At 41.7% G+C, this 13003-nt stretch overlaps 1 protein-coding gene across 4 annotated transcripts in view; it reads right to left on the bottom strand.

Moving 5' to 3' along the window:
* The window catches only part of B3GALT1 (beta-1,3-galactosyltransferase 1), a 325648-nt gene that overhangs the window by 82650 nt on the left and 229995 nt on the right, over nt 1-13003 (bottom strand). For 3 of the 4 annotated variants that reach the window (XM_081873329.1, XM_081873328.1, XM_081873330.1), the window contains exon 4: nt 1644-1763. The exons of the other annotated variant lie outside the window; for it this stretch is intronic. The gene's annotated coding sequence lies outside the window, so the exon portion shown is untranslated. The remainder of the gene's footprint in view (nt 1-1643; nt 1764-13003) is intronic. 4 annotated transcript variants of the gene reach the window in all.

Raw genomic sequence — 13003 nt, 5'->3', positions numbered from 1 at the left:
GGGCTGGGGGGGGGACATAATTTGGGGTGCATATGGGGAAATGTCCTGTTGCACAAATGTAAATCCATGGGTTGATGTGACATTTCCTGCCACTGTGTTGGATAGAAGCCTATGTGTGCGCAAATTTTTGAGATACTCACCCTATTCACCTGTCACGGAGATCAGTATTAAAACTTTCATTGGCTTTAATGCAACTAATTGTTGCTTTACATCTTGAGATTAGGAGGAATGATTAATATAAGCCATTCAACGTTGACTTTCATTTTTAAGTAGTTCAGGCTTTTTTTTAATAAAATGGATAAATGGGTTGTACCTATTGAAATGCACACGTAAAGATCTTCAAAAGCACTATCCATACCTTTTAAAAGCCGTCCATGTCACTAGCATTAATCTCCTGATGGAACTATTACTATATTTAATGGTATTACTGCAACTTTCCCCCCCTTGGTCCCATTTTCATCTTGGGAAAGTGCTTTGATGTCTAAGTTAAACTCATTGCATATTTGTAACTCTTCTTACAGTGTAAAAGCTTATTTGTGTGTCAAAGGGGGAGGCGATTCATTACTTTCAATTGACAAGAATCACAGAAGAGAATGCACTGCAGAAGTGTTTGATTTTGTGTCTCATTTTACTGTAGCAGAAATAATCAGTTGACAAAGGGAAGGACTGTGAGGATAACCCCAGCTGTGTGCTAAATTAATTAATGCCATCACGTTTCGGAAAATACCTTGGTAATAATTAGGAATAAATTAAAATTTGATCCTGTTTGCTCTAGTGCTGTAAAATGCCTAATTGTAGACAGGAATGGTAATTGTACCTTTGTGGTGGCCTCATGAGGCTCTTAAACACAATGCATAAGAGAGAATATGGTTGAGTCAAGTCCTAGTAAATCAAAAGAGACAGACGTCTAATTCCAAGGACATTCTAAGCAAAACTTCAGTTTCCAAAGAATTAACACACACTTTAAATAACTGGCTAAATGAGATGCCACACTCTAGGATTTCACTGATTAAATAATGTTTCTTAATAAAGCACCTCGTGATGGAGAGTATGCTACCAATTAACAAAGACTACATTTTAATCTAAACACGTCACATTTATATTGTGGAAATATACACAACTGGGAGAATAACCCAAAAGGCTTACGATTAATTTCTCATGGCATATTCATGCCAAAGTTAAGTGCTTTTATAAGTTCCATTGATTTTACAGGGAGAATTGGCCATACACTTAAATCAATGAGATTCGAAAGTGCTTCACTTTGGCTAGATCACAATGTCAGCTTCTAGACTTTTATGAAAGTTCGTTCCCTCTTCCCCCCAAACTTGAAGCATTCACCTAGACAAATTCACCTGCAGGAGGAACACATCAATTGCATTTGCAAGCTGCACATAGCTATACCAAGTATTTCCAAGATCACAACAGTGTAGACCGGGGGATGGGGGGGAAGAACCCAACACAATCACATGTGATTACATAAGACACACAAGCCATTAAGCACAATCAAAGACGTAATCCAATTGTTTTCCATTCGGCAAAAAACAAACAAACCCCAAACTTGTGACAGAATGCATGCAACCAAGTATCTTGCTGTACAGAATTTAAGACCCACAGATAAATGAGTTAAGTGGCAAAGCACTTACCATATACTTGACATCATCAAGCAAAGTTTGCCCAAAGGTCCCGAAAACATTGCCAACAGCTGATTAAAGGATGACCTGGGCTTCTTCCTTCTCCTCTTCTTTTCGTCAGAAGCACATCATCTGGAATCAGAGCACATTTTGTTCATACTTAAACCTATCTTGCCCTGTTGTCGTTTTAAAAAGACTCCTTGTCCACAAAATAATCAGGCTTGACAAACGGCCACCGAATGTGAGGCCGGTGCTTCTTCTTCAGAAGGCTTCTCCATGTGTGCGTATGTACGTAGGTGACTGATACAGGGCTTGTGTTAGGAATTTAGATTCCATTTCATGAAGGAGGATTCCAGCAGACTGAGTTAAAGAAACAGATGGGAGGAAGAGCAGGACAGATGGGGGGTGGAAGGGGGGTGGTGGAGAGAAAGCAAGCAAAAGGACCGAGGCTGAAACTGTTTTCATTACCTGTGTGTTTTGCGATTATGGAACAACCAGCATTTGGTTTATTGAGATTCCATTTTTAGGAGGTGCTTACTGGCACTCGGCAGTACTTTCATTCAAGTTACGGGAATGATACTGAAGTCCTCAAAACCAATTTCTGCGCATGATTATTGAACGGTGCACACAGCACAGTCACCAGTTTTGTTTACATATTCTGGGTTTCACCCCCCCTTTCCTAATGAAATAAAACACCAGCAGGTGTTTTGTACTCATTTGACATCTATGCCGGATCTAAGCAATGCTATCAATCTTTAGGTGCCAGCTAAAGACCTGCCTTTCCCTTCAGGCCTTTGAATGTGAAGGAATTGGCTGACAGATGGCAGAGGTTTTATCTAATTGCACTGAGTTGCTTATTGTGTTTTAATGTTGCCGATTGTTTCATGTGCCTTATTGCTGTAACTGGCCCTGGGCTCATGAGAACGTAAGGACAGCCCTGCTCGGATAGACCAGTAGCACCTCTCTTATCACAGATGCCTATGGGAAACCCTCATGAAGTTAAGTTTGCTTTGGGACACTTAATGCATCAAAGGAGAATCCTTAGAGGTTAGACAATAATAGATCACTGTTATTCAGCATGGCATAAATTCTTCTCCTATGTTAGCTCAGATGCAAAGCCCACTAAAAGCCCAGTTTTCCAGGTAAACATATGGAGAGGTCTTTATAGAAAATTTAACTACCTTTCTTCCCTTCCTTTGCATATTTTATTAACAATTGTGGTGTTAAGCTTGCATTGCACATTTCATAATTTTCCTGTTTCCTTGCTGTCCCCCATCCTCTTACGTTCAACCACTGGTATTACTACTGTATTATGCCTTTATGCAAGTCTGTAAAACTATTCGTATGAAAAAATGTCAACAAAAGTCTTTAAGAAAAGAAGAAGTTTGTGTTCAAAGGCGAATCTACCTAATTCACACTTCCCCAAACAGCATGTGAACCAAAACACAGCCAGCCTTTGAAATTTGCACTTTTATGAATTTTGCAATGCTGTTTGCCAACAAAATTGCGTTGCTTAGAGAAATGCTTAGAGGAGGAGAAAGTGTGCATAAACGTGTACATTAGCATAAAACAACATACACAAATATATTCAGTACTGGGAACTTGCTTGCAAAAATATGTATGTCAGGAAAGAAATGTGTATCAAAACATGCAGATGGGGAGAAATGCCCACTTTAAAAAAAAATACATTCACAAACTATTGAAGAAATGTGGAGAGCTGAACTTAACACTCGAAAGAAGAAAGAAAGAAAGAAAGAAAGAAAGAAAGAAAGAAAGGAAGGAAGAAAGAAAAGGGAAACTGAAAGAAACCAAAATTGAGAGGTTCATCCATCCTTACCCCTCACCCTTCTGGAAATTCAAGCACCCTTCCTAATTTGTTCCTATTGTATTTTGTTTTAATCTGCACAGTGCTTCATGGTAGCAGCTATCAGCCTTGAGCGTTCACTTGAAGGACAGATCCTGAAGCTGAGGCTCCAATACTTTGGCCACCTCATGAGAAGAGAAGACTCCCTGGAAAAGACCCTGATGTTGGGAAAGATGGAGGGCACAAGGAGAAGGGGACGACAGAGGACGAGATGGTTGGACAGTGTTCTCGAAGCTACCAGCATGAGTTTGACCAAATTGCGAGAGACAGTGGAAGACAGGAGTGCCTGGCGTGCTCTGGTCCATGGGGTCACGAAGAGTCAGACACGACTAAACGACTAAACAACAACAACAACAACAACAACAACAACAACAATGGATTCTCTGTTGTAAGGGGCAGTGGGTGCTCTGCCACCCTCCCTCCCTCCCTCCCACCCACCCACCCACAACAGAGATCACCCTGCTTCAGCAAGCTGACACATGAGCAATCACTGCTTTTGACTGTAATGTTCACTTTTGCGTTTGCATGTATATTGAGCCTCCTGCAGAACTACATACATCAGAGCGCTGTCCCAGGGATGGTCACAGGGCCCTATTCATTGACACCCTCCTCCCAAGGATTGCAGGGCAATGACACGTGACCTTTCTCATGAGCCAGAAGGCACAAGGGAGACAGTCGAATGCATGTATATTGAGCCTCCTGCAGAACTACATACATCAGAGCGCTGTCCCAGGGATGGTCACAGGGCCCTATTCATTGACACCCTCCTCCCAAGGATTGCAGGGCAATGACACGTGACCTTTCTCATGAGCCAGAAGGCACAAGGGAGACAGTCGAATGTCAGGAGGTCATATGTTTAAATGTCTCTTAAAGTAAATCCAAAGTTGAGGAGGCAGGGGGGAAGTGTAAGCCGTACTGGGAGCAAGATAATGGATGGAATGAATCTGATGAATGACTTACAATAAATGTGTTTTTCAGGGCCTCAGGAGAATGAGCAAGGGCGAATTGATCTGTGTCTAATTGATTTAAAATCAACCTTTTTTGTGCTAGAGGAGATAGATGAATTGATCCAATTATTAAGTGATAAAAAGTGCAAAGTCCCTGAACTGGAAGTTACTGAGAAGTCGGCTAACTTAAAGCAGGATTATCAATGAAGAGGAAAAGAAATTATCTGCAATACATTCATCTGGACACACATATATATATTTTAAAAACCTGCTGCCTTGTGGGACATCTTTGGGGGAAGAAAAGGCTAAGGAGTAAACCCTACACAAATCTGGAGTGGAGTCCCTAAGGTGGTTGGATGGCGTCTTGTATGCCTCCTTTCAGCAACTTGCTGCAGCTAGGTAAAGGGACCCCTGACCATTAGGTCCAGGTACCTCAAGTCTCCAATTCCTCTCTCAATGACCTCAGAATCCTGAATTTACTGTGCTTTTAATCTAAATAGACAGTGGTGGGGGTTTGTGAAGTTGGTACTTTTAAAGCTTTTCTGAGTTTGGCCCCCTTCTTCATTTCCTCATCTTCTGAACGTATATTTCAAATTATAGGGAGCATTTCATTATGATAACCCTGTTGAATTGCTCATTTCATCCTATTTCCATCTCTGAATTGATGAATTTCATTCATCAATACTCTTTTATCCGTAAAACTCTTTCCCAATCCAATTAGGCTGCAATCCTATATCCATTTGCCTGGAAACAAGTGCCAGTGAACTCAAAAGAGGATTTCTTCTTAGTGGACATGTATAGGATTGCATTGTTATACTTAAGCTTTTTATTCTCTGAGAACAGGGTTTTAACTGCTTAACAGATGCTTTTCAAACTTTACCTCATGAAAGCGACTCTTGGATGATTGAATATTATGCTGAAGGGTTCCCCCCTTTTATTTCCCCATCTTTAGGCCACAAATGAGAGGCACTTTAAGAAAAAATATTCCCCAGAAGAAAACCAGTAGATTTTTAGGGGCATCGGGTTAACTAGAAAAAAAGTAGTGAAAGCAACTTCCTTTTGGCATCTTCTTGTAAAAAATTTCTAGAAGCTTCAAGTGGCAGCACAGTTCCAACTCACAGCCTGGCAGCAGACTCGTTATCCCACAATGCTTTGTTGCTAGGAACAACGCTAAATGTAGGAATATTGTTGAGAAAAAGATGGCCCCTTCCGCTGGCCAATGGTGGGGTCCGCCATCTTTGTTTTTGTACAAATGTCACATTGTGAAGCATTATGGCAAAATATGGTGGCTGCTGGGCCACTGACTGCAGCTCCACGACCGCTTGAAGTGGTGGGAAATATATATACATATATTTCCAGACACTTTTCATAATATATGTGTGTGTATAAAAAAAAGTGTTTCCAGTGCTGTTCCTAGGACGTCCCCTCCTGAAAATTTCAACTCAACGTTATTCTGCCCCCCTCTGTTTTCATATTCTTCTTGTTACCGTTATTACCTCTCTGTGGGATTTCTACAAGATGGTTTATGTTTCACTTCCAAACTTATATTCTATTTATGAACTTCAGTGGAGAGTGCCCGCCTTTGTGTAGCACCCACATACAACAGGGATTTTGGGAAACTCTTCAGTTTGGGAGAATTAATAGTGAAAAACCCCTGGAATGGGGGAACCTTTCCCCACTCCGAACGTAATGTTGAGATACTGAGGCTGAGGGCAGGATGACTGACAACCAGATGTGAAGATTAGGGAAATACAGAATGGTGTACCTGGAATGGGAGGGAGGGAGGCAGGCAAGAGATACACAGAGATAAGAGTGCAGTCATTATCCTGTGACCTTCCCTGAGACCTGCAGGTATAGGGCGATATACAAATTTAATAAATGATAACAACCACCACCACCACCACAACAACATTGTACTAAGAGAGGCATCTGCAACAACCCTCCACAGTAGTCTGCCATATCCCTATTACAGGTTGGAGGGCTGTGCTGACACAGAGTAACTTAAAGCAGGCCTGCAATACAGTCAAGCATTAATATTGTAGGCCAGAGGTGAGACTGGGACTTGCTGTGGATTCCCAGCCGCAAACTGTCATATTTCTCAGGTTGCAGCAAAGGTCTATCAACTTAAATTCCCCGCTCAGACTCACAGATATTTTCAAAGTACAGTACATTATGGTGTTGTAATACATTCGTTGGAGCCATAAAAGGATAGGAATGACTTAAAATGAAAACTGTCAGTTTACAGAGGTCCTCTGGGAACGTTTGTTTTTCTGACGTCTGCTGAATAATCCTAATCTTGGCTCCCCCACCCCAAGTGACAGAATATATGGGCTAAAAAACACCAGCTCTCCTTAATGCTCCGTCTCAGCAAAACACTTTCCCAAGTCGTTTCTGCCAATTCATATCCATGTTTACCTCACAGAGATATCTGGGTATCAGCTGGATTGCGTTATTCTAATGTGCAGGGATGAGACACCCTTGAATTACTGGGCTAGTGTTTATAGACTGCTTCTTTTTTCTTAGCTTTGTAATTACAATGTTTTAGCAGCATTTTATGCTTTTAATTGTTTATATGAGCCACATGGTAAAGGTAAAAGACCCCTGGATGGTAAAGTCCAGTCAAAGGTGACTATGGGGTGTGGCACTCATCTCACTTTAGGCCGAGGGAGCCGGCGTTTGTCCACAGAAAGCTTTCTGGGTCACATGGCCAGCATGACTAAGCCGCTTCGGGTGCAACACAAAGCCAGAGTGCACGGAAATGCCATTTACCTTCCCGCCGGAGCGGTACCTATTTATCTACTTGCACTGGTGTGCTTTTGAACTGCTATGTTGGCAGGAGCTGGAACAGTGCAACGGGAGCTCACCCTGTCACACGGATTCAAACTGCTGACCTTCTGATCAGCAAGCCCAAGAAGCTCAGTGGTTTAGACCACAGCGCCACCCGCATCCCTTAAGGAGCAGTGGCCGGTGGGGGGGTGAGGTATAAGTCAGCTTTCTTCTCCTTTTTTCCTCTTAAAATGAAAAGTGAATGGCTTTCAAGAATTGCATTGATAAAAGGGAAAAAAAGTAGTTCATAAAATGGCAAAGCATTCCTGCTGGATAATAACACAGGTAGAAAGAAAGGTGTAATGTTGTCAAGGGCGATGGCACATGAGTTGTCCAACTGGTGCTTGTGACACCCTCACTCATTCCACCTCCCACACCAGCTCAATGTAAGTACTAGCTGGGGGGAAATTTGCTTTTCCTTGGCAATAAAACATTGTGCTTTTGAGTGCAGTGAAAAGGTTTCCTCGAAACTGTTCTGCCACAAACAACAACTGTACATTTATTGTGCAATAAAGCAATCATTTGGAAGTTCTGAAAAGCTATTCAGCTACTATATTGCTTGCTGACTTTCTCACCTTCCCTTACATCCATTTTTACCCTACAGCGAGGGAAGAATTAGTTTTGCTTTGTATTCATTCTTCACACATTCATTCAGTCTTCGCACAAGACACACAAGTATCACTGAGCGGAAACTGGCATGTATTCGCCGTGTACACACTCTTCATGCCTTATGGGTTCTGACACGTTTGTTTCATTGCACAGACATGCTGTAGACACACATGGACAACTGCTGCTCTCCCCATGTGCACATGCTGTCAATTATTATTATTAGAATTTATATACCGCCCTATACCCAGAGTTCTCAGGTAGGTCTCAATTAAAGTCTGCTCTCAGTATGTGATGGTGTGTTGTTGGCATCTGCCTGTCTCATCAGATAATGAAGTAGATCTTGGGGGGTGAAATCAAACCACTGCATTAGCAGCACCAAAGTGACCTCCACAGGGCACAAGCCTGGGCACCGTATATGGGACTCCTGGGCTGCCCAGACAACAAGACCCCTGGACAACAAGACCCTCCTCTCAGCCTCACTGTTGTGGTCCAAAGGAAAGCAGAACAATATTTTGGCACAGTTTGGTTGCAGGAGTTGCTGGTTGGAGGCATCCAAGGCACCATCCAATCGTGTGCAGGGTTTACTCTTTAGCCTCTTCTTCTCCCAAAGTTATCCCACAAGAAGAAGAAGAAGAAGAAGAAGAAGAAGAGGAGGAGGAGGAGGAGGAGGAGTTAGGATTTGATATCCTGCTTTATCACTACCCTAAGGAGTCTCAAGGGACACGGGTGGCGCTGTGGGTTAAATCACAGAGCCTGGGGCTTGCCGATCAGAAGGTTGGTGGCTCGAATCCCCGTGATGGGGTGAGCTCCCATTGCTCGGTCCCTGCTCCTGCCAACCTAGCAGTTCGAAAGCACGTCAAAGTACAAGTAGATAAATAGGTACTACTCCGGTGGGAAGGTAAATGGTATTTCCGTGCACTGCTCTGGTTCGCCAGAAGCTGCTTAGTCATGCTGGCCACATGACCCGGAAGCAGTACGCCGGCTCCCTCGGCCAATAAAGCGAGATGAGCGCCACAACCCCAGAGTTGATCACGACTGGACCTAATGGTCAGGGGTCCCTTTACCAAAGTTATTATTTCTATTTCAAACGATTCCAATAATCAAGGGGACTGGGACTTTTAAAGAATGGCAAAGAGTGATTTCAAGGTATATCTGGCAGGGTAAGAAGCCAAGAATTCAGTTTAAGTTATTAACTGACGCTAAAGAAAGAGGAGGCTTCGCCTTGCCAGACTTGAAACTGTACTATGAAGCCTCATGTCTCTGTTGGTTAAAGGAATGGATAAAATTAGAAAACACAGAGTTGCTAGACATAGAAGGATTTGATAACAGATTTGGATGGCACACGTATCTATGGGCTGAAAATAAGAAAATCCATAAAGGTTTTGAGAACCACATTTTCCGAAGATCGTTGATAGAAATATGGGATAGGTATAAAAACCTACTTGAACCAAAAACTCCACACTGGTTGTCTCCATTAGAGGTTATGAGTGTTAAAAAAATTAATATGAGAAAGAATTGGATTACATATGGAAATTTGATTGTTAAAGAAGGGGGGAAATGGAAAATGAAACCCTATGAAGAAGTAAAAGAGTTGGTATATGACTGGTTGCATTATTTTCAAATAAATGAAATGTTTAAAAAAGATCTTAAAGAACATGGATATGTAGTGAAAGATTCTAAATTTCAATTAGAAATAATAAATAATGAATATAAAATTCTATCCAAAATGTATAAGATATTGTTGGAATGGCATACAAAGGATGAAGAAGTCAAATCAGTTATGATACAATGGGCCAGAGACATTGGTCATAATATACAATTTAATGATTGGATAAAACTATGGAATGAAAGTATTAAATTTACTGCATGCACTGCATTAAAGGAAAATGTTATGAAAATGATATATAGATGGTATATTACACCAGTAAAACTAGCAAAAATGTATAAAACATGTAAGAAGTGTTGGAAATGTAAAGAAAAGGATGGTACATTTTACCATATGTGGTGGGAATGTAAAAAAGTGAAAAGCTTCTGGGAGTTGATATATAATGAACTGAAAAAAATGTTGAAATATACATTTGTTAAGAAACCAGAGGCCTTTCTCTTAGGAATTGTCGGAAATGAGATAAATAGAAAGGATCATAAACTTTTCCAATATGCAGTAACTGCGGCAAGAATATTACTGGCCCAGAAATGGAAACAAGAACAAATACCAACGCTGGAGGAGTGGAGAATGAAGCTGATGGACTATGCAGAACTTGATAAACTGACTGGGAAGATCAGATATCTACGAGATCAAAAGTTCATTGAGGACTGGGGAAAGTTAGTTGAGTATTGGGAGTGTATAAGTGATAATGGAATAACGTTAGTGGCATTTAAAGAAGCTTTGTAATAACGTAAGAAATATTGTAAAAAGGGAAAATAGAAGTGGGGGGTAGGCATAAAGGCAACAGCAAAATTTGGAAATGTGTAATTAAAGAAGATATAATTCAGATGATTGGCAGAGAGGCTGAAGGAAGTCAAAAATGGAAAAAATTATAGAAGTTGTAATGTGGTGTGATTTGTATTTTCTTTTGATGGAAAATTAATAAAATATAATTATATATATAAAAAATAAAGCGAGATGAGCGCCACAACCCCAGAGTTGTCCGCGACTGAACTTAATGGTCAGGGGTCCCTTTACCTTTAAGGAGTCTCAAAGTGGCTAACAATCTCCTTTCCCTTCCTCCCCCACAACAAACACTCTGTGAGGTGAGTGGGGCTGAGAGACTTCAGAGAAGTGTGACTAGCCTGAAGTCACCCAGCAGCTGCATGTGGAGGAGCGGGGAAGCGAACCCGGTTCACCAGATTATGAGTCCACTGCTTTTAACCACTACACCACACTGGCAGAAAACATATGTCAGGCAGACTTTTCTCTCCTAGCCTTCTACTTGATATGCCAGCTTTCTCTCTCTGTAAGGTCTTTTTTAGATGTGAAAACATTCAGATGTGCCCCCCAACAGGAAGTTTGAAATCATCTAGCTCAGCAACAGCTGTAAGAGACTCTTGACAGTGTTGCTTGACTGTTTGGGGGCGGGAGGTGGGGGGAGGAGGAAGGGGCCAAGAAAGCACGTTGTTTCTTTCATGTGAAAAGCATTCCGTTTGATTAAACACAGTTTTGTAAGTGGTTCTCAAACCCCCTCCTCCAATGCATCCTCAAAGGAAAGCAATATGCATTGAATGAGAGTGGCACTTGGAAACAAAAGCAAACCCAAGACTCAAGATACTGGAGAGATGAAACAATCTGCCTTTGCTTTCAGAGCTACGTCAGAAGGTCGCTATTCCCATGTGCTGGGATCAAGAAAAACGCTGCAGCTTTGATGACGTGCCTTCAAGAGTACACCACTGAGTCAGGTCTAGAGATGGACCGGGGAGCAGAGTACTTTGCAAAATGAACCGTCATTGATTTGATTTTATTTCGGCTGTGAATGCTACTGTTCCTCAGGCATAATGACACCTAATCCCTTCCACTGGGGATTTCTTCGCAGAACTCTCTATCTCTGCAAAACCCTAGCCCATATATTCAATAGGAGAATGAAGGCATTCTGTTCCTTCCTTCAGACTGCAGACTGAATTCTGAAAACTGTAACCCAATGAGGTCTTTCCAAAACACTGGTAAAGTCTTCACAGTTATTTGTAACTTAATTATAGAATGGATTACTCTTGTAATTCTGCTCCCCCCCTTTTTTAAAAAGAAATCCCTGTAAGATTGCCTTTAAAGGACAAACCAGACAGTACCCAATTGCTTTCTCTGTGCCCGAGTTAAAAGCATTTTCTGAAAGGTAGCTGTTATCACTGCATCACTGTGTGGCTCTGAGATCTCTGCCATACAGCAATAGTGAAATCAGATTTGCATGGGGAGAGAGCACTGGTTAATTTTCACTAATCCGAATCAAGAGAAGCATTCCTACAATTGTTGTGGGTGTGCTGGAGTCTATACACCTTTTCTGCATGAAGAAAGCAATGACAAATCTTGTGTTAATATAATACATAGATAGGGTTGCATTCAATTTTACTTCTACTCAGAGTAGACCCATTAAATTAATGGACATGCCTAAGTTTAAGTGCTTGACATCACTTACAAAAACTCTGAATCTGATAGGTAAAGGTAAGACAGTGTTCTGGAAGCTACAAACATGAGTCTGACCAAACTGCGGGAGGCAGTGGAAGACAGGAGTGCCTGGCGTGCTCTGGTCCATGGGGTCACGAAGAGTCGGACACGACTAAACGACTAAACAACAACAAAGTTTAAGTCCATTGATTTCAGTGGGTCTGCTTTGAATACAACTTATACCTGTATACCTGAAGGACCATTTCCGCCCTCATCATTCAGCCCAGATACTGAGGTCTAGCTCCAAGGGCCTTCTGGTGGTTCCCTCATTGTGAGATGTGAAGTTACAGGGAACCAGGTAGAGCGCTTTCTCAGTAGTGGCACCCACCCTGTGAAATGCCCTCCTGGCAGATGTCAAAGAGTTAGACAACTATATAATTTTTTTGTAGACATCTGAAGGCAGCACTGTTTTGGCAAGCTTTTAATGTTTGTTGCTGTTGTTGTTGTTGCTGCTGCTGCTATTGTTTTCCTGTATTGTTGTTGGAAGTCCAGAGTAGCTGGGGCAGCCCAGTCAGATGAGCAGGATATAAGAAATAAATTATTATTACTATTACTATTATTATTAGTTGGATGCAACCCATAATGTTACACAAGATTTTGTGGGCCACATCCCACTATGTCAAATATATGAAGTGGGTAGGTATGAATACCTACAATTATGAACAGAGGACAGATCTCCACTCCCAACCACAGTGCACCCCAAAGACCAAGGAATGCCACAGGTATCAGGTAGGTGTGCCATAGAGTGAATATAAGACCCAATCAATTGAATACTAATACCAGTAGGCCCAATTAGTGTGGGTAGCAGCTGCTGGTAGTAAATGGGCATAGCTTGATGAACAATGTAAACCAGGAATAGCCAAGCCTGATGTCTTCCATATCTTGTGGACTAAAATTCTCATCAACCCCAGGAAGTATTGTCAATAGTCAGGGCTCATTGAAACTGTAGTCCAACAACATTTGTAGGTTGTCATGC

Source organism: Podarcis erhardii (assembly GCF_964252035.2).
Source record: "Podarcis erhardii genome assembly, chromosome: 1".
Classification (NCBI taxonomy): domain Eukaryota; kingdom Metazoa; phylum Chordata; class Lepidosauria; order Squamata; family Lacertidae; genus Podarcis; species Podarcis erhardii.
Note: the sequence above shows the minus strand (reverse complement) of the source record. Positions and strands in the feature narration are given on the sequence as shown.